At 32.6% G+C, this 19176-nt stretch overlaps 1 pseudogene; it reads left to right on the top strand.

Moving 5' to 3' along the window:
* The first annotated feature begins 11493 nt into the window (after nucleotides 1-11493).
* LOC132302839 (ribulose-1,5 bisphosphate carboxylase/oxygenase large subunit N-methyltransferase, chloroplastic-like) lies at nucleotides 11494-18938 on the top strand (annotated as a pseudogene).
* Nucleotides 18939-19176: the final 238 nt, after the last annotated feature.

Raw genomic sequence — 19176 nt, 5'->3', positions numbered from 1 at the left:
GGTAGATTGCGAAAAATCATTTTTAGGATTTTGTCACGAAATTGCCAAAGGGGGATATTGTGAGATATTAATTATTTTTGGCAATTGTCATAGACATAACAAGTCCATGTCGAGTTGTAATTTAAGTTACTTGTAATGTAAGTTATCAAGATCGACGGAGACTATGGATTTGGAAGGTTGTTCAAAGATGCTATAATTGTGATCATCACAGAAAATGAAGAACACCATGTTAGGAAGAAATCCAAAAAGATTAGGACACATTCCATATTTGGTAATTTCAAGTATGGTAGATTTGAACCTGTTCATGATTCTTGGAATAGGTTCAAGCCATTAGAATTTCGTCTAGAAATCATTCTGCCATTCTTGAACCTGTTCCCAATTATTTGAACAGGTTCAAGTTTTCAACATTGGCCTCAAAATACATTCTGCCATTTTTGAACCAGTTCCCAATTCTTTGAACAGGTTCAAGAGTCCTGATAGCCTATGGAAAGTTTAGTTTCCTATTTCAGATTTCTCTCCTAGTGGTTTAGTATTGTACCAAATCCTATGCACGAATTTTATCTTATTTTCAAATGGATTAGGTCATTCTAAACTTTATATAAACCATATTATATACATTGGTTGAAGAACGGCTTTTACATTATTATTCAGATATTATTCAAAGCCTTAGGAAGATTATTTTTGCAGAAAATCAGAGTTGATTTTTCTGATATCTTTCTATAACATATACACATAAACACTTAGTTTAGAGTTATGGTGTTCGAATCCTGATCGTGATCATACAGTCGTATTTACATCGATCAAACGAAGCAGATCTTCTTCTACATCATTCAGATGATTGAAGAACAGAAGTAAACGCAGTCACACTTTGAAAGGGTTGGAGCATTCGTGGAGTGTTGTCTGATCTACCTGCTACTCTTCTACAAATATCAAGTGTAAGCTTGAGATCAAGTTACTGTTGGACGGGGAGTCGCAAAGCCAGAGGATCGTCAGCGGTTGGTGTGGTGTAGAACGATAGGGTGTGAGCCAGAGTCAAAGTTCGGTATACTTTGTTTCAAGCATAGTGGATTGGTTTACTTTGGACTGCACAAGTCCACGAGGTTTTTCCCCATAACAGTTGACGTATTTTATCAACTGGGGTTTCCTCGCTAAAATCCTGGTGTCATCTCTACTTTTATACTTTGCTTTATTTTATCTGTATGTGATTAACTGTTTAAATTGCTAAAATAAGTAAAGTTGGTAACGACACATATCTATTTTATAAAACAAATAAAAACTTTCATGTATACATTCCGCTGCGTACGACTCATAATTATTATATAGAAGAATCCATTATTCAAATTTTAGTTTGAGAAGTAAATAAGCTTAGTGATGAAGTTGCCAAGAAAATTACAATAAAATAAATAAAGAAAAATCTATGATGAAGGACCCTCATCCAGAAAAATCTATAATCATGGATTCTTCATTTATATGCCTGGAAATTCAATTGTTTATTTATGTGCAAAAATTGTTTCACTTCCAACATTCAGAAAAGAAATTGTCTATTAAATTTGAGTCTTCATAACATCATCATCTCAAGCAATAAAAAATAAATGAAAATTTAAGGAATTAAGTACCAAACTCTGTGTTGATCCCTACTTCTTGTCTATATAGATAGACTAACATAGTGGTGTAAAGTTTATCAAACTCTAATCATCTTTCTTCAAACAATCAAATATAGATAGAGAAACAGGATCATTATAATCAATCAAAAGATTTATATAGATATAGATATATAGAAATAAATATATATTGAAATTGAAAAAGTACCAAAATAATAATAATAATAAAAAGAAAATAACCTTGAGAGAGTGTAAAATGTCAAAGTTTGATGGAGAGAATCATCACAACGTTGCGGGAAAGGTGAGGTGATGTCTGGATTGGAAAAGAGGATATAGAAATAGAGGAAAATTGAGGAGGAAGAAATGGGACGTTAGGAGACTCTTTGTGATCATGCCTAATTATAGAAGAAATCATTTATGAGTCATTAATTCATTATGAACTTTAATAAGATTTTTTATATAAAAAAAAATTCAAAAATATTAAGAAATTCTTTACATTCAAAATGTTAAAAAAATTCTTTATACTTTTAGAATAATATAAATATAAATATAGATATAGATATACTTTGTATACAAGAAGAGAGAGAGAGAGAGAGTGTGTGTAGTTTTATAAATAAGAAGAGAGAGAGAGAGAGAGAGGCTCTCTTGAATGTCTTGATGAATGCCTATAAGATTTACACCCCACTTTTACCAGAAAAGTCCCCTAGACTGTCCAAAGCACTGAGTGTCGTCAAAAACATGGGTACAACCTATACGGATTGGCCAAATTAAACAACCAATAACTCTTAAATTAAGGCCTTGTCTCATCTAATTGTATAAAAATTAAAAGGCAAAAAAGCATAAAAAAAATCTCTCAATTATTAAAAATCAGTATTTTACCTTCTTGAACGAAAAAAAAAAAAAAAAAAAACAAATCAGTACCACAATTATCAGAATCGTGCATGTGGCCCCTTGCCAGTCACTTCCAGCACATTTTCGGCCAATAGCTGCAGCCCGTGAGTAATATTTTTTATATTCCTGATTTGCACTTCAATTTGACCATTGTAAACCGTTGCCTAAAAAAGAACCCAGAACCTCTTTCTCTCTCTAGTGCTATTTTTTTTTCTCACCATCATTTTAAACCCAACTTCTGTTCATCACAGACAGATATACTCACAGCACATATAATTACATACATTATATGTCAATGGAACACTTAGATTCATTATAAAAGCTTCGCCTTACCATCGGCCACTCCATTAAAGCAAAGTTAGTGTATAGAGATCTTCAATCTTTGGGGTAAAAAAATTAAGAAAAGTTGAACTAACAAAGAAGAAGATGCTTCAATCGCTGGGCGAATAAGAACGTTGTCCATACCAAACTTCAATAAAAACGATAAATAACACTTCTTGGTAATAAATCGACATGGTAAAATATGGTCAACCTTAATGTCATCAAAATTCAAACTTAAAATGACACCCTTATAATCAGAGTAGACCCATTTGACTCATCTTTTATTCTTTATCCTCCTTCTCATTTGTGCGTCTATTATACATTATGCAATCACATATGAATTCTGTCTTTTGATGTTGTTCTTTAACATTTTCTTCTTTATATTAATAAGGACTTCTTAAATACAAAAATCAAAACAAGTTATATATACATACATATAAAAGTATATGGGATCCACATCAAAAGGAAAGAAACATCTATTTTTCTTTTTCACCTCAAAAGTAAGAAAAATTCAAAGATTTTAATGTTAGTTTTGAAAAATCTCAGCAAAAAGATATATATATATATATATATATATATATATATATATATATATATTATATCAACTTCTTAAGAAAAGAAAGAAAAAATTGTACCTAATATTTTTGCCAGAAACACTGATCAGAGGGTTCACTCCGTCGCTGCTACAACAGAAGCGATTTGCTTCTGATCGTAATTTTTCTCAAATCTCAGACTCTTGCACATATGTTTTGGCCTACAGAATGCATGTTTCGCAATATTTTACCTTGCGTTCAAACACAGATCAATACTCTGTTGAGTTGGTGTTAGAAATTTGGTGTGAATGGAAGTTGTTAATCAATGAGTCTCTAACTGGAGTGGTGTTCTTCACACGTAATTCAACGTGGTTGAGGATGGGTTGGAAAGTAAGGATAACATGATGACCATATTTGTGAGTTTGGGTTATAAACGTTGACAGAACATAATATGTTGTAGCAACGTGAATTTATGGTGTGAATGGTTATCGATACAATTTGTGAAGAGACGTGACAGTTGTACGTTGAATCATTGCATCTGATGGTGGTAAACATGCAAGTGACATGACTGTTAAAGAAGTAAAAGTCACTTAGTTAATTTGGAAATGTGCGATATAATGAAGAGAGGCAACCAATCCAATAGACACCACTTTTGTCTATGAATAGACATGACCAATTCAAGAGACACCACATTTTCTATAAATACCCCAGGCTGTTATCATTTTCAATTCGTACAATTTTCCATTCTTCTCTCCCTCTCTCAACTTGAACCCAACCCAAGTAGGTGTGGGTTCAAGCCATGGTCAAGTGGTCTGAGCCACTTAGGCCCAAAACCAATTTCATTGAGCCATATTAAATTTGGTCCGAGCCATTTGGTTCGGATTGCACCCAATTCATTATTTATATAGTATAGATGCATTTTTGAGTCAGAGAGAGTGTTACACGGAGAAGGTTCGTCGTATCTACGAGTTTGTAGTGCTGCCACTGGTGGATGTAGACCGTTCTATCCTGGGAGATAGACGCCACTGAGTCCGTTAGCACCATAGCTGGGCGAATCTGTTTTAAGGATATAGTATCCAATACTAGCCTCGGTCCAGGTTCTTTATTTATTATTTATTATTTTATTATTTTATTTTACATATTTAATTAAATATATAGTTACATATTTAATTAATCATTTCTTAGCATATTGTTAATTATCTCATAGCATATTAGTATAATGGTTGTTATATCTTAAATGTCACATGAAGCATATATTTTTACCAACAATCTTAAGACAGACTCCTTCCTTGCATAGATTTATTATATGTTTCTATTTAAGATATAAACAAGTAGATATTATACTAATAGTTGAGATATGATAAAATAATGTTATATACATTATTATATGATAATATGTTATTAATGCATTCAATGTTATGTGAAATTGAAGCAGGTTATATTACTAAATTATTGAATTATTTATATAATTCAATATTGGTTGAATTATTTTAATTTTGTAATATAATATTATGTAGTATATTATATTATCTTAAATTTGTGCCAACTAAAGATAGGAAAAGGTATTTCATTCTTTTTATCAATGATTGCACAAGATGATGTTATCTATATCTGTTACGTAGCATGATAAAGCCTTAGAAATGTTTAAACATTACAAAAATGAGGTTGAGAATCAACTTGACAAGGTGTTAAGAAATGATAGAGTTCGTGAATACGAATCATCATTTGCTGATATTTATTCAGAACATTATATCATTCACGAAGAAATGATGAATGTTATGTTGACAAGTTCTGATTTAACTCAGAATTTGTGGGGGAAAGTTTTGCTTTCCGCAAATTATGTTATCAATAAAATACCTCAAAAGAAACTAATGTGACATCATATAATTATGGAAAGGTTAAAAACCTTCCTATAAATTCTTAAAAGTGTGGGGGTGTCTATTTAAGGTTGTAGTTCCTACTCCTAAGAAAGTTAAAGTGGAATCTAAAATGTGATGACCTTATAAGTGGGTTTGTCGTTGACGGGTGCAAGAGGCACCGACAGGCTACCACACTAGGCGATTTACAGGTACATAGTCTCACATCGCCTAGGTAAGGTAAGTGTGAAGTGCTTTTATGTGGTGGAGTGAATCATTACATAAAACATTTGATAGGTTATGTTCATAACAATATTGCATATCATTTTTTTATGCATACAATGAAAATAAGGATGAACTTAGACGTAGTAAGAGGGCTAGAACGTCTAAATCTTTTGGTCCTGATTTTCTAGCATGTTTATTGGAGAATGAGCCATAAATATTTTTTCTTAAATTAAACATGTGATATAATATGAAACTATATTGTTATGAATATTATTTTTATAAATGTTTATTTTTATTTGATACTATAATATTGAACTATGTAGTTGAATTACTTAATGTGCATTGTAATTCAAATTTACAACATAATTTATTTAATATGTGATATTATTGAATTTTGTATGAATTCATGACTGGTTTGTGTATATAATACAACAAACAAAAATTGACTAGTCCAACTATGTCAATTCTCTCGATAGTCAAAGGAAAAAAAATCTATACTAGTGTTTAAAACACATATAGTTGTGAATGGGCTGACTAAGAGAAGATTTTCCAATAACTCTAAAGAGTTTATGGAAAATGTTATGGATACACTAAGCAAGTACACCGAGACATGCTAAATCAAGCTAGTCAGCTCTGGTGTACAATTTAGCTAAAAGCTAAAATGTTACTGAGTTGCAAACTAGTTAGCTTAGTTACAAGTTAAAATGATTAATGAGGTGCACGGAACCTAAGAGGAAGATGAAAAACTGTCAGTTGGTTCTAGTTCTTAACTTGATAGTAAAAAACACGAGGGTGATGAGTAGTTATTTTAGCCATAAGCTATTTGAGCTATTCATCATATCTGCTCATGTAGGAGAGAATAATACTACTTGTAAAGTAGTAGTTTTTGAAGAATATTCTTCAAAACAAATTACTCTACTACCAAGGTAGACTGCTTAGATAAGTGTGTACTAAAGCTATGAACTACTAGAATTGATAGCTAAACAAACTTAACTTCAAGCTAGCGGTAATAGCTGAAAAGTGGGTGCTCATCATAACCTAGTAGTGAGATATGAGAAGAGTGTACTTAATCTAAGCTAGTAATGATAGTTAAGAACTCACTTTTAACTAGTAATGATAGCTGAGAAGTGAGTGCTCACTCTATGGTGATTGTATCCAAAGCTTAAATAATAAGATAATTATTTGCTTAAATGATTGAGTTATGTGATGTGTGACACATGAAAGGTTATAACATGTTAATATGACTGGCTTAACATGAACCTAAATATGAATAACTCAATTTATAAATATAAAAAATGTAAAAGCAAATATTAATTAGAGCCCATTGTAATTAATATCTTTAGCATTAATTCACGGTAATGTCGGTGAATTATTATAAGAATATGCTAGAGATAAAGTGAGTACATATGTACTAGAGACTGTTATATATGCTTGTTGAGAAGCGAATATAGAACCTTGGAAAGGTAAATGAGGTGAAATATTTAATATATGGTATTTCAAGAGTTGGAAAACCATAAGAAATATATCATATATAAAATTTCAAGATTATCCCAAAGTTGTGGGGGGATATTGTCCATAGATAAAATTTGATATGAGTTACCTCACCAAATAAGAAATACTTATAAATGTAGGGTTCTTAATCCTAAGAAATTTTGGATAGAACCAAAAATCATTTATAGTATTATAACAATAGTGCATGTTGTTTCCTATGAGGAAAATATTATGGAACAACTAGAAAGTTCCTTTTCCAGCGGAAGAGCTGAGTTATTTGTTCTAGTTGAAGAGTAAAGTGTGCAAGCTTATAAGTCTTTGAGTGGATTAAAGCTAGTACCAAGACAATGACATAAATGTGATGTATAAGTCATTGTATGCCTTAAAAAAATTAATGATATCCTAATTAGTATATTTGATATGAAAGATTTAACATCTAATAACATAGTATATTCTCAATAGAGTGAGATTGAGATAACACTAGTTATGATAACAAAAGCCTAGCTAACTTTTGCAAATGTAAATTTCAAATATAAATACTAGCCAAAGTATATCATTGGTTGAGATTGTAAGGCATCTTAATAACTGTGTTTAATTGCACATTTTCAATCCAGGATCGGATCACTGAAAAACAATAAATTGGGTAGTCGAGATACACCCTAAATCCAATATTGCATAAATCAAGGTATCTAACTAAATTGGAGGTATAACAGTGATGCAATCTGGATATGGGATATTAAAGACTTCAAATCCAATAGTGGATATGTCTTTTATATTAAATGTGTAGTTCTATGTTCTTAATATAACTCAAAGTTAGAAACTTTGAATAAATCAAATAGGGAAGTCAATAGACTTCACCTAGAGGACATTTCAATGTAAGTCTACACCTATGCCACAAAAGAAAATGATATTGCTAACAATAAGTAATTTTAGAGCACAAAGTATACAGTTGCTCTTACCTGGAGAAATCTCTGCAGAGTGTAATATTGTTAAACACAACCTTGTGGCCACATATAAAATTGAGGGTTGTACTAGAGAGCAATTGTATAGATCATCGAGGGGAATGGGATTAAAAGCCGAAAGCTAACGAGTTACCTTAATGGAAACCCAACCTAGTTGACTGCAGATCCCAAGATCTAGGTTCAAGGGACAACAGAAATTTTGAGTGACATACCAGAAGCACTGGGAAGATATAAATCTTCTACCCATTTCTATGATGAGACAGTGCTACCTACAGCGATGATTAGGATAAGCTACGCTTTTAATGACTCTTATACCTTGAAAATTCAAGTGGGGTATGGTAGGATACTCTTAATAAGAAGTCACCTATATGAGTGTGAAGTGGGGCCGTTTCTATGAGAACTATAAAGGCTAAGTTTTCTAGAGCACTCATTGAATACCAGGAGTTGTTCAGGGCCAAAATGAACACAACAATGAGAACCAACTTTGTGAGGAAAGGTACTGTGTGTTTGTTATTGTCTTGGTTTACACAAACGGCTGAACAGTTCAAGACATCGCGTTCACTGGTTAGCCAGTAAATCCGATAGCAATACACTAGGGAAGGTTCAAAGCCAAAAGCTACCTATCCTGATGCAGTAAATTTTCGATTATACTCTCTCTAGTGTCTGCATTATCATTTGCATTTTAGCAGCCAATTTCCATTCATATGGGGGATTGTTAGAAATTTGGTGTGAATGGAAGTTGTTAATCAATGAGTCTCTAACTGGAGTGGTGTTCTTCACACATAATTTAACGTGGTTGAGGATAGGTTGGAAAGTAAGGATAACATGATGACCATATTTGTGAGTTTTGGTTATAAACGTTGACAGAACATAATATGTTGTAGCAACGTGAATTTATGGTGTGAATGGTTATCGATACAATTTGTGAAGAGACGTGACAGTTGTACGTTGAACCATTGCATCTGATGGTGGTAAACATGCAAGTGACGTGACTGTTAAAGAAGTAAAAGTCACTTAGTTAATCTGGAAAGGTGCGATATAATGAAGAGAGGCAACCAATCCAACAGACACCACTTTTGTCTATGAAGAGACATGACCAATTCAAGAGACACCATATTTTCTATAAATACCCCAGGCTATTATCATTTTCAATTCGTACAATTTTCCATTCTTCTCTCCCTCTCTCAACTTGAACCCAACCCAAGTAGGTGTGGGTTCAAGCCATGGTCAAGTGGTCTGAGCCACTTAGGCCCAAAACCAATTTCATTGAGCCATATTAAATTTGGTCCGAGCCATTTGGTTATGATTGTACCCAATTCATTATTTATATAGTATAGATGCATTTTTGAGTCAGAGAGAGTATTACACGGAGAAGGTTCGTCGTATCTACGAGTTTGTAGTGCTGCTACTGGTGGATGTAGACCGTTGTATCCTGGGAGATAGACGCCACTGAGTCCGTTAGCACCATAGCGGGGCGAATCTGTCTTAAGGACATAGTATCCAATACTAGCCTCGGTCCAGGTTCTTTATTTATTATTTATTATTTATTATTTTATTTTACATATTTAATTAAATATATAGTTGCATATTTAATTAATCATTTCTTAGTATATTGTTAATTATCTCATAGCATATTAGTATAATGGTTGTTATATCTTAAATGTCACATGAAGCATATATTTTTACCAACACTTGGAACAAGGACTCCTTAAATTATTGAGGTGGAACATTTTTCTACTAGCGGACCCCATTTTACTTCTATTATTTGGTCGACGCCTTAAAGGTCTGCAAGATTCCTATCACCATGCTCAAAAATAAAACAAAACAACAACAACAACAATAATTTTAATTTGACAACAGGGGTCCACTCTTCGATCAAAGCTGAAATAATAATAATAATATTAATATTAATATTAAGGGCAAGCTAAATGGAAAAGTGAATCATGTCCAAATCTTTGATGAATTATATTTAATTAAGGATAACACATAGAGTACTTCCAACTATTGTGTATAATTTATTATTTTTTTTATTTTTTATTTTTTATGTTTTAAATATGATATATCATGATAGATTTACAAAAAAAATTTGGATTCCAGCAATTATTTTATAATTTTTGTATAAAAATATATCCTCCAATAATAACCAATCACGTGTAATGGCAGGCCCCCACATAATTTTTACAAACCTACTTAATATAGGCTTAAATCTTTAATGGAAAAGAAATATATTAATGTGCCTGTGTAAAACACATAACAATTTTACATATTAGTGACATGACACTATATCTTAACAGACTGTTGGAGATTAAAAAAATTTACACATCATACGTGACAGTTTATCTTTTACACAAAAGAGTATTTTAACATACTTCTGGACTTAGATTCTTTAAGTTAAACATTCTCTAAGTTATTTCTAAATTGAATTCACTACCAATTGACATGTGACATTTAAAATTTATTTATGATTGATATTAAACAACGTCAACTAATTTAAAAAAAGTTTGAAAATTACACCGTTTTGATATAAGAAAAAATTTACTAAAGTTTAAAAATCGCACTCTTTTGAATTAAGAAAAATTTACCATACTCTAATAACGTTTAACGTCGTTATTTCTCCCTCATCAATTTCAACAAAAAAAAAAAAAAAAAAAAAAAAGATCCTCCATCTCTTCTTACTCATTCCCACGATTGGGGGAATATTTCGAGCCAAAAATGAATATTTTTTTGCCATAGAATTAAGATGGACGAAAATGTGATTACAAGACATGCAATTTTTACTCGCAATATATAGAAAATAAGAGAGAGAACGTTGATCGGATTAAGAGAGAAACAGAGACCGTCACGACTTGTTTAAGATAGGAATAAAGAGGAGAGAGATATGTTTTTTTTTTTTTTTGAAAAGATGAGGGAAAGATAACGACGTTAACGTTAGAATATGGTGAATTGAATTTTTCTTAATTAAAAAATGTGCAGTTTTTTAACTTTGGTAAAATTTTCTTATCTCAAAATGGTATAGTTTTCAAACTTTCTTTAAATTAGTTACCGTGATTTAAATAGATTTTACATGTTTGTAGCAAATTCTATTTAGGATAACTTAGAAAATATTTAATTTAGAGGATCCATGCTGGAAATGCTCTTAGGTCCTCACTAATGAGGATGTACAATATACTCACCGCTGATGTAAATCAATAATAAATGGATACGTTCTATTTTAATTACCAAATTATAGATATCATAGATGGTAATCAAATCATCATCTCTAAGTTAGTAAATAAATAACTACCGATAATTAAAGATCACATGTCCATTTATTATTGGTCTATATCATATATTGTAGGTCCATATACATGAACATCAAAGAAATATTTTCCGAAAGACATTATATATACTATTTTGTTTAGTTTAAGCTACCTTAAACGTTATATATATATATATGAGTAAATGTGGTTTTTGTTTGTTAGAAACTCGGGTTACAAACTAAGTTTGCACGGCCAGGGAAGCCCAATCAAATTTATTGTAGTCTGGGCCAAGCCAGTATAGATTGCCCAATCCACCGAATATTTTACCTCTTAAATCAACAAAGCCAATCCCTTAACCATAAGCTATAAATTAACGGTACAAATCTCATCTTCTAGAGTGAGAAAGAAGAGAGAGAATGGCGAGTCTCTTCACCCTCTCTTCATCTTCAACCTCAGCCTCTGCCTCTGCTTTTCTATCCCCTGTAAAAACCATAAAACATTTCTCTTCCTTAAAACCCAATACAACCCTCCATTTCAAAAGACCACTCTCTGTCAATTCAATTCTTCCACCTGAATCTGACCCACCTCCACTGGCGGTCCAGATTTTCTGGCAGTGGCTTCGTGACGAAAGAGTTGTATCTGCCAAGTCTCCGGCGAAGCCCGGTACAGTCCTGGAAGGTCTGGGACTAGTTGCTCAGAGAGATATAGCTCGAAATGAGGTCGTTTTGGAGATACCCAAGAGGTTCTGGATAAACCCAGATAGAGTCTCAGCTTCAGAGATTGGGAAAGTGTGTGGTGGGTTGAAACCTTGGATCTCTGTTGCTCTATTTCTCATCAGAGAGAAGTCCATAAACAACTCGCAGTGGTGAAATTACATTGACATTCTCCCAGAGTACACCGATTCAACCATATATTGGTGGGTTTGACTTGATTTGGTTGTTGGGTTCATGTTTTATTCATTCAAATGTGTCTTGTGAAGTTAATTCTCATATTATGGTATAATTTTTTTTTTAGTTCTTATCGTCTTTAATGGGTTTATCAATCTGTTGCTTGCAAATTCTTTTATATATTGGTGGGTATGACTTGAATTTTTGGGGGTTTATGTTGTAGTGATTCAAATGTATCTTCCTCATGTTTGTATTAAGTTTATTCTCATATGATGCTACAGATTCTTGTGAATTTTTATAGTTTTTAATGGATTTACCTACCTGCTGTTGGCAAATTCTGTTATATACTGATGTGCATTGCTTCCTTTTTTAATATCTGAATTTATGTTTTCAAATTTGCTTCTTTATTGTTCATTGGTTTGTTGGTATTTTCTGTTTTCTATGACCATTGAATTTTGGTGTTGATAAGTGTTATTTGATGCTCTTTCAGTGCAGGTCAGAAGAGGAACTTTCCGAGATTGAAGGTTAGAGTTCTTCCTCGCTTAAGGGTTGTCCTTTCGAAAATTGAGTAAAATTTTTTAGGAACTTGTTTCATACCATATATTCTTTTTCATTTGTTGTTGATGTGGCATTATATGTACTTTGGTGTAAAAAAGTTTTGAAATTGAAATTCGATAAATGGAATTAGTCTTGGTCTTTTTCTGTATGAGCTACTTTGATTGGCTTATTGGATGGGCGTTGATTTGTATAAATCTGGTGCTGGTGTTTAGTGGTATGATGTAAATGCATTCAACTGTTCATGGAAATTAATTTACACAAGGTCTTTAGCATTATCATTAGCTATATTACATTATCTAGTTGGGGTGGAGACTTTTTTGCATTAGGTGCTCATATTTTCATAATCTCAAACTCTTTTATTTGAAAATTGCTTGAGAGAATCATGATTACTGCTAGAAGCTTTCTTATAATTTATATTAAATTTGTTCATCTTACCAGGTGTTCTTTTAAAAGTGACATTGTAACTCATCAACGATCTGCAACTTCCAAAGTAAATAAGTTGTGCAATATCAATATAAAGCAAAAGTATTCCACAAGAATATGTTGTAACAAGAAATGCTTTATGTGAACTTTCTTTTGGGCTGATTAGAAAAAGGCATCTTGCTGAATTTCTGGTGTACCCTTGGGGAATTCAAAATACAATGAAAAGGCCACAATATAAACATAGTTTTTGGCGGTTTATATACTGACTTTTTGTTGCCTATTTATTCACTTTCATTGAATTGAGCTTATGCAGGAACCCAACTATTGAGCACAACATTGGGTGTGAGAGAATACGTAGAGAGTGAATTTCAGAAAGTGGAAGAGGAAGTCATACTCCCAAACAAGCAGCTTTTCCCTTTTCCTATAACATTGGAGGACTGCCTCTGGGCATTTGGGATACTGAGGTCGGGGGTATTTTCTGGCCTTCGTGGTCAAAATCTTGTTTTGATACCTCTTGCAGACTTGGTAAGATCATTTTTCTCTCTTCATGTTGGTTTTCAACAGCAGTTACTCTGACTTGTTTTTAAAGTAACGAAAAATGTAAAACAAAGGGTTCGAGTCCTCTAGTTACAGTGTCAGTATGTTTTTGAACTTGGAGTGACTGAGTTGAGAATATCTTGGCAAACATATCATAGATTACGATTTAGTGTCAAATTGAATATCAGTTTTGATGCTATGCCTTTTAATTTCTATTTCTTAATTTTCTACAAAGTAACAAATAGATCTTCTGGATTTGCCTAGCATTGTTCTCCAACACCCGAATTTTTAATTAGGCAATAGGGTTACCGATCTATGATCTTGAAACCTGTTGTAACTATTCAGAATTAACCCTCCATATACCGGATATGTTTACTATCAGATAAAGAAAGAATATTGCAATGTTGTTGCGTTTTCATGTGATTCTGAGTTTTACTATCACTTTAAATTTTACTTTTCTGCAAACCTGACGCATGAATCAGATAAACCATAGCCGAAGATTATGCTTGGGAGATTAAAGGAGCAGGTCTTTTCTCTAGGGATTTATTGTTTTCTTTACGAAGCCCAGTTTCAGTCAAGGCTGGTGAGCAGGTAACATGTCTATTACTTATTTTATGAATCTAGTAAAATAAAACTCAGATATATGTATATAATATATATAAATATATATCATGGTTATTACATACACACTATCAAAGTTCGATTATATTAATTGTTAGGCTCAAAGCATGTCCAGAGATATCGTGGTAATTTCAAATTCACTTTCGACCAATCATAATAATAATTGTTTGGCTCATGGTACTTCAAGCAAAAAGTAAAATTCTCGTTATTAACTTAAATAAAAATTAATTACAGCCCCTTGAATGTTACACAGCCTTGGTTCTTGTTACATTCTAACATCATTAGCCCCAAAAGCATGCTCCATGAATACAACTTACAAAATTAACACTTAAGCTAAACAACTACAACATTAACTTAATGAACTCAAAACATGCCAACATTAAACTTAATGAGTTCTATTTATAGTAACAGCTGAGCTAGATCGGCCATTGAATCAATCTTTTGGTGGATGGTTGAGATTCATCTCTATTTGAAAGTAGACATTTGTTCACGTGAGATGGGAAAAAGCTAGGGGTGGCAAAATGGGTCAGGAACCATCAACTCGTCCATATCTGCCCGTCTTTTAATGGTTATGGGTCAACCATATTTAATTAAGGGTCAAGATGGGTTAGGTAATTTTTAACCACTTAATTTCAGGGTCAAGATGTGTTGAATATGATTAACCATATTCAACTCATATTTCACCCATCATATGATAAACACACAACACACATCTATTCTTATATTACACTCAACTCATTTCTCTTTTTAAAATTCTCTCTCTCTCTAAATTTGTCTCTTATCAATCCCTTCCCTCTAAGTTTCTCTATAAACTTCTTCTAAAAAAAATAAATAATTAAAAATTTTTTAAAAATTAAAAATTAAAAATTTTAAAAACCCAATTCTTGATGAAACAGGATATTAATGATAATGATAATAAAGATGTCTGAGAGCTACACTTCTCCTCCAACTCCCTCAGTATGGCCATCGCGTTCGCCCACCACCCGGAGCACTGCATACGGTGGCGCACCACCAGAGCAGCCACCCCTGCCCAAACCGCGGCGGCGCACACCACCGCTGCCCCTACTACCACCTTCCCCATCAAGAAAGAAACGCACACGTCACTATACACAAATTGACCAAATCCACAGACAAATCTCTCTACACTTTCTCACTCTAAAAATAAGTCTTGATTGATTGAATTGATTTAGGTTTGATTTGTGATTAGGAAGTGTTATTAGATGTGAAAAAATGTAGATTTGTTTTGCAGAGGTGTGGAATTGGATAGAGAAATTAATGAAAATGGACATGTTGAGCCCTATAGCTATCTTCGCCTTCCTCCATTTGCTTCCCATTCATGTTCGATCTGAACTTTCTAGAGAGAGAAAACACGCATTCAGATCTTCGATTGATCTGAATCCAACACAAGAACAGATCTCCAAATGCTCGTTCTTGGCTGCTCTCTCTCTAGCTCTATACCGAACTATACATATGTGTATGTTGGCCGAAAGTCTGTAACTGATTTAATCCCAAAGTCTATAAAATTAAAACAAATTTAAAAAATTAAAGAATAAAAATAAGAAAAAATAAAAAAATAATTAAAAATAATAATTAATAGGTTTATCGGCCATAACGGGTTGACCTTGTCCATTTTCAATCCGTCTATTTTTAACCTATTCTGAATGGATTAAATATGGATCTTAACCCATATTAACCCGCCCATTTTTAATCCAACTCAAACCCAACCCAACCCACCCATTTGCCACCCCTAAAAAAAGGTGACCTTGACGGAACCTTAAAACTGCAGCATTAATGGAGAGACAAGGGGCACAACTCCTAATACAATGAGATACAGGTGATTGGTATGCTCAACCAAATAAAATAAATCATTGTACCAAAATTTAAATGGTATAAGTTTAGGGAAAATGCTAATTTTGACGACAATGGTTCACCCCAAAAAAATCGACTGAACAGGTGTCAGGCGTTGATTAGTCGTCTTTTTACCCTTCTCTTTAATATCTGTATACTCTGAGTTCTCTCTCATCTTCTTCGCATCTTCTTCACCCTCTCCATAGCTGCCGATGTCTCCTTCATGGTGGTACGTAGAGGCTCCACCTTCTAGCTTTTGAATTTTGCCGACATGGTGGCGATCGGAAGCGAGCGCCGGAGTGGTTGTTCAGATATTTTCTGTTATGCAATTCCCATGGTTTTTGAAATCGCAGCTTTTGGATTTTTTTTTTTTTCCTGTAAATTCCTTTGTTTAAAAAACAGGATAAAATTTATACTTATTTCAACATCATACATCTCTGTTTTTCCCCAAATCTTTGTTTATAAAAGAAAGATATCTGAACTAGACTGAAAATCCAAATGCTAATCTAGCCAAAATTATGGAATTTTAATTTCATTTACTGCAATTCCAAGAACCCATGGGACACGGACCATGGTCTTATATATATATATGCACACACACACATATATAAACATGTACAAGATCCAAATAAAAGGGAAAATGGGAACCATTTACAAATCTCGGAATACCAATCACTCAACCCAATCGCCGATGCAGAGTTGCTCGCCGTTGCAATCGGTCCACATCTCCGCCGTTGTTTCAGTCTTTCACCACTGCTTCACCACCGAACATCATCCACCTCCTGACCAGTCGCCGCAGTTCCTGGTTCTTTGCCCGCTGATCATCCTTGCTTCCTCGCTAATTGCGCCACCTGCATATCCCAAGCTCCACAGTTTATGGAGCTTCTCAGTTGGGTTCGTCTGAACTTGAAAGCCTCTCTCTTCTTTTTTGATTCATTGTTGGTCGGTTTGATTCATTGTTGGTGGGTTCTTTTTGATTCATTAGTGATATTTCCTATTAATTTCAGTTTGATTTTATGCATCAGAAAAGAAAAAAAAAAAATTAAGTAGCAACCTTTGGGATGTTGAATCCAGTAACAAGTTCATGAACTCTATGACAATCAAACCACAATCTGTGGAATGGGAGAGAGAGGATGCATGATTGCTTCGGTAGTGAGAAATTTTTTTTTTTTAACAATTCTTGTAAACAGTTGGCCCATTCAATAACATCCACGTAGGAGTCGTATTTTAAGATAATGTTTAGCTATTCACTTGTTGTGAGTAGGGTGAAGCTACTCACCCTTATATGGTTCAATAATAAAATAACAATTTATATCTAAAAACACTATATACGATTTATTCAATAATTGATCCGAGAAAGTAAAAAAATATGTAAATTATTTTATTATTAAAGGTTATGTGTTAGTTTGTTATTGGATCACGCAATGAGTAACCTCACCCTACTTACGGGTGAGTAGCTAAATATTATCAGGTATTTTATTAGTTTTTATGTAGTCGGGTGAAATAGCACTACTCTAAGTTTATTTGTGATATCAATATAATTTAACCATTGCAGCAAAATTTTGAACATAGATAATAAGATGCATGTACTTTTCCGCCGGACAATTAATGAATTTGTTGTCTATTGAGTAAAATAAAAAGAAAAAGTAAAATGAAATTTTAAAATTTAATTAAAAGATATTACTATAAATAATTATTATCGATCATTATTATTAATAAAACGACAAAAGTAAAGTAAATCTCAGGACTTGTCTTATTCAATGAACAATAAATTAATCAATATTAGTCTAATTGACGTTCTTTATGAATAATTATCAGTGTCAGTTAAATAATGTGAGTTTAATTGTGAACATTCATATAATTCAACGATTGCAACAAAAATTTAAATATAAATAATAAGATGCATGTACTTTACTGAACCATTGGTAAATTTGTCTGAGTGAAAAAAAAGAAGAATAAATTTTTTTTTTCTTTAAAAATAAGGAAACAAAATGTTAGAATTTAATTAAGGAATATTTCTATAAACAATTATTATCATCATTATTAATATTGTGACACATGTGAAGATTCAAATAGTAAAGTGAATCTCATCCAATTTGTTTTATTCTGATTGACATTCTTCACGAAATAATTATCGAGTCAGTTAAATAGTGCAAGTTTAATTGTGAAATCCATATAATATATCTATCACAATTTTAAATATACATAATAAGATGGATGTACTTTTTCCAAATGATTAATGAATTTGACGTTCTTTGAGTGAAAAGAAAAATAGAAAAAGAAAAAGAAAATGTTATCTCTTTTAAAATAAGAAAATAGAAAGGAAATTAAACTTAAAATTAAACTCCCAAAAAATTATAAAAAATTAAAAATAAAAATAATATAAAACCTATTAAAATCTGGCCTACATCATAATGTTTATGGACTTAAATATAAAAAGCATTTAACGAACGCATATGATAGTACTGAACTGATCGTAGCCTATGATTAGATTGGTGAATTGGCAAAGAACAAACCTGATCGCACAGTCACCAAGTCTTGAGTATGTCATGCCTTACGGGGAATTAAGAGTGATTGATGTCCCCTAACTTGCAAGAAGTTAGATGAAGGGTTCCAAGGGTACTAGAGAGCAGTTGAAATGATGTTGGAAGTATTGGCAACAAATGGATACCGCTCATTTCTAAAAAATTCCTTTTTTATTTTTATATTTTATTGTTTGCTTAATTTTGAAAAGCCAAACAGAGGATTAGATTTTTGCTAACAATTTCGACTACTATTGCAATCAGCTGCTTCTCCTCTGTTTGGTTAGTTCTTAATCTTATCCAAATTTAACTTGTTTACTTATCTTCTTCAATTTTGCAAGTATGTGATCGAGCGTTGGAGTTACTCATCCAATCCGCTCATGTATGTATTACTTCATTTTGTTTCTCTGATTGAAATTTTGTATGTGAATTGTGAAATTGTTCGCGCGGTTTTTGGTCTTACGCTGATCGATGGACTTTTGCAGGCATATCAGAGTATTTGTGTAAAACACTCCAAATTATGAATTGAACACCAGCCTATCCTTTTTTTCAATGGCTGACTTTAGACGAATGTGTGGGAGAGGGAATAGTAAGTATTCACAGCAAGGTTCTTTTTCTGTTTTGTTTGCAAGTACTTTTTATTAAAGTGTTAAAAGAAATA

Source organism: Cornus florida, unplaced genomic scaffold (assembly GCF_030987335.1).
Source record: "Cornus florida cultivar Cherokee Brave unplaced genomic scaffold, ASM3098733v1 CherokeeBrave_3.0.0_Hap2_Chr04, whole genome shotgun sequence".
Classification (NCBI taxonomy): Eukaryota; Viridiplantae; Streptophyta; class Magnoliopsida; order Cornales; family Cornaceae; genus Cornus; species Cornus florida.
This window is presented reverse-complemented; position numbering and strand designations above follow the sequence as displayed.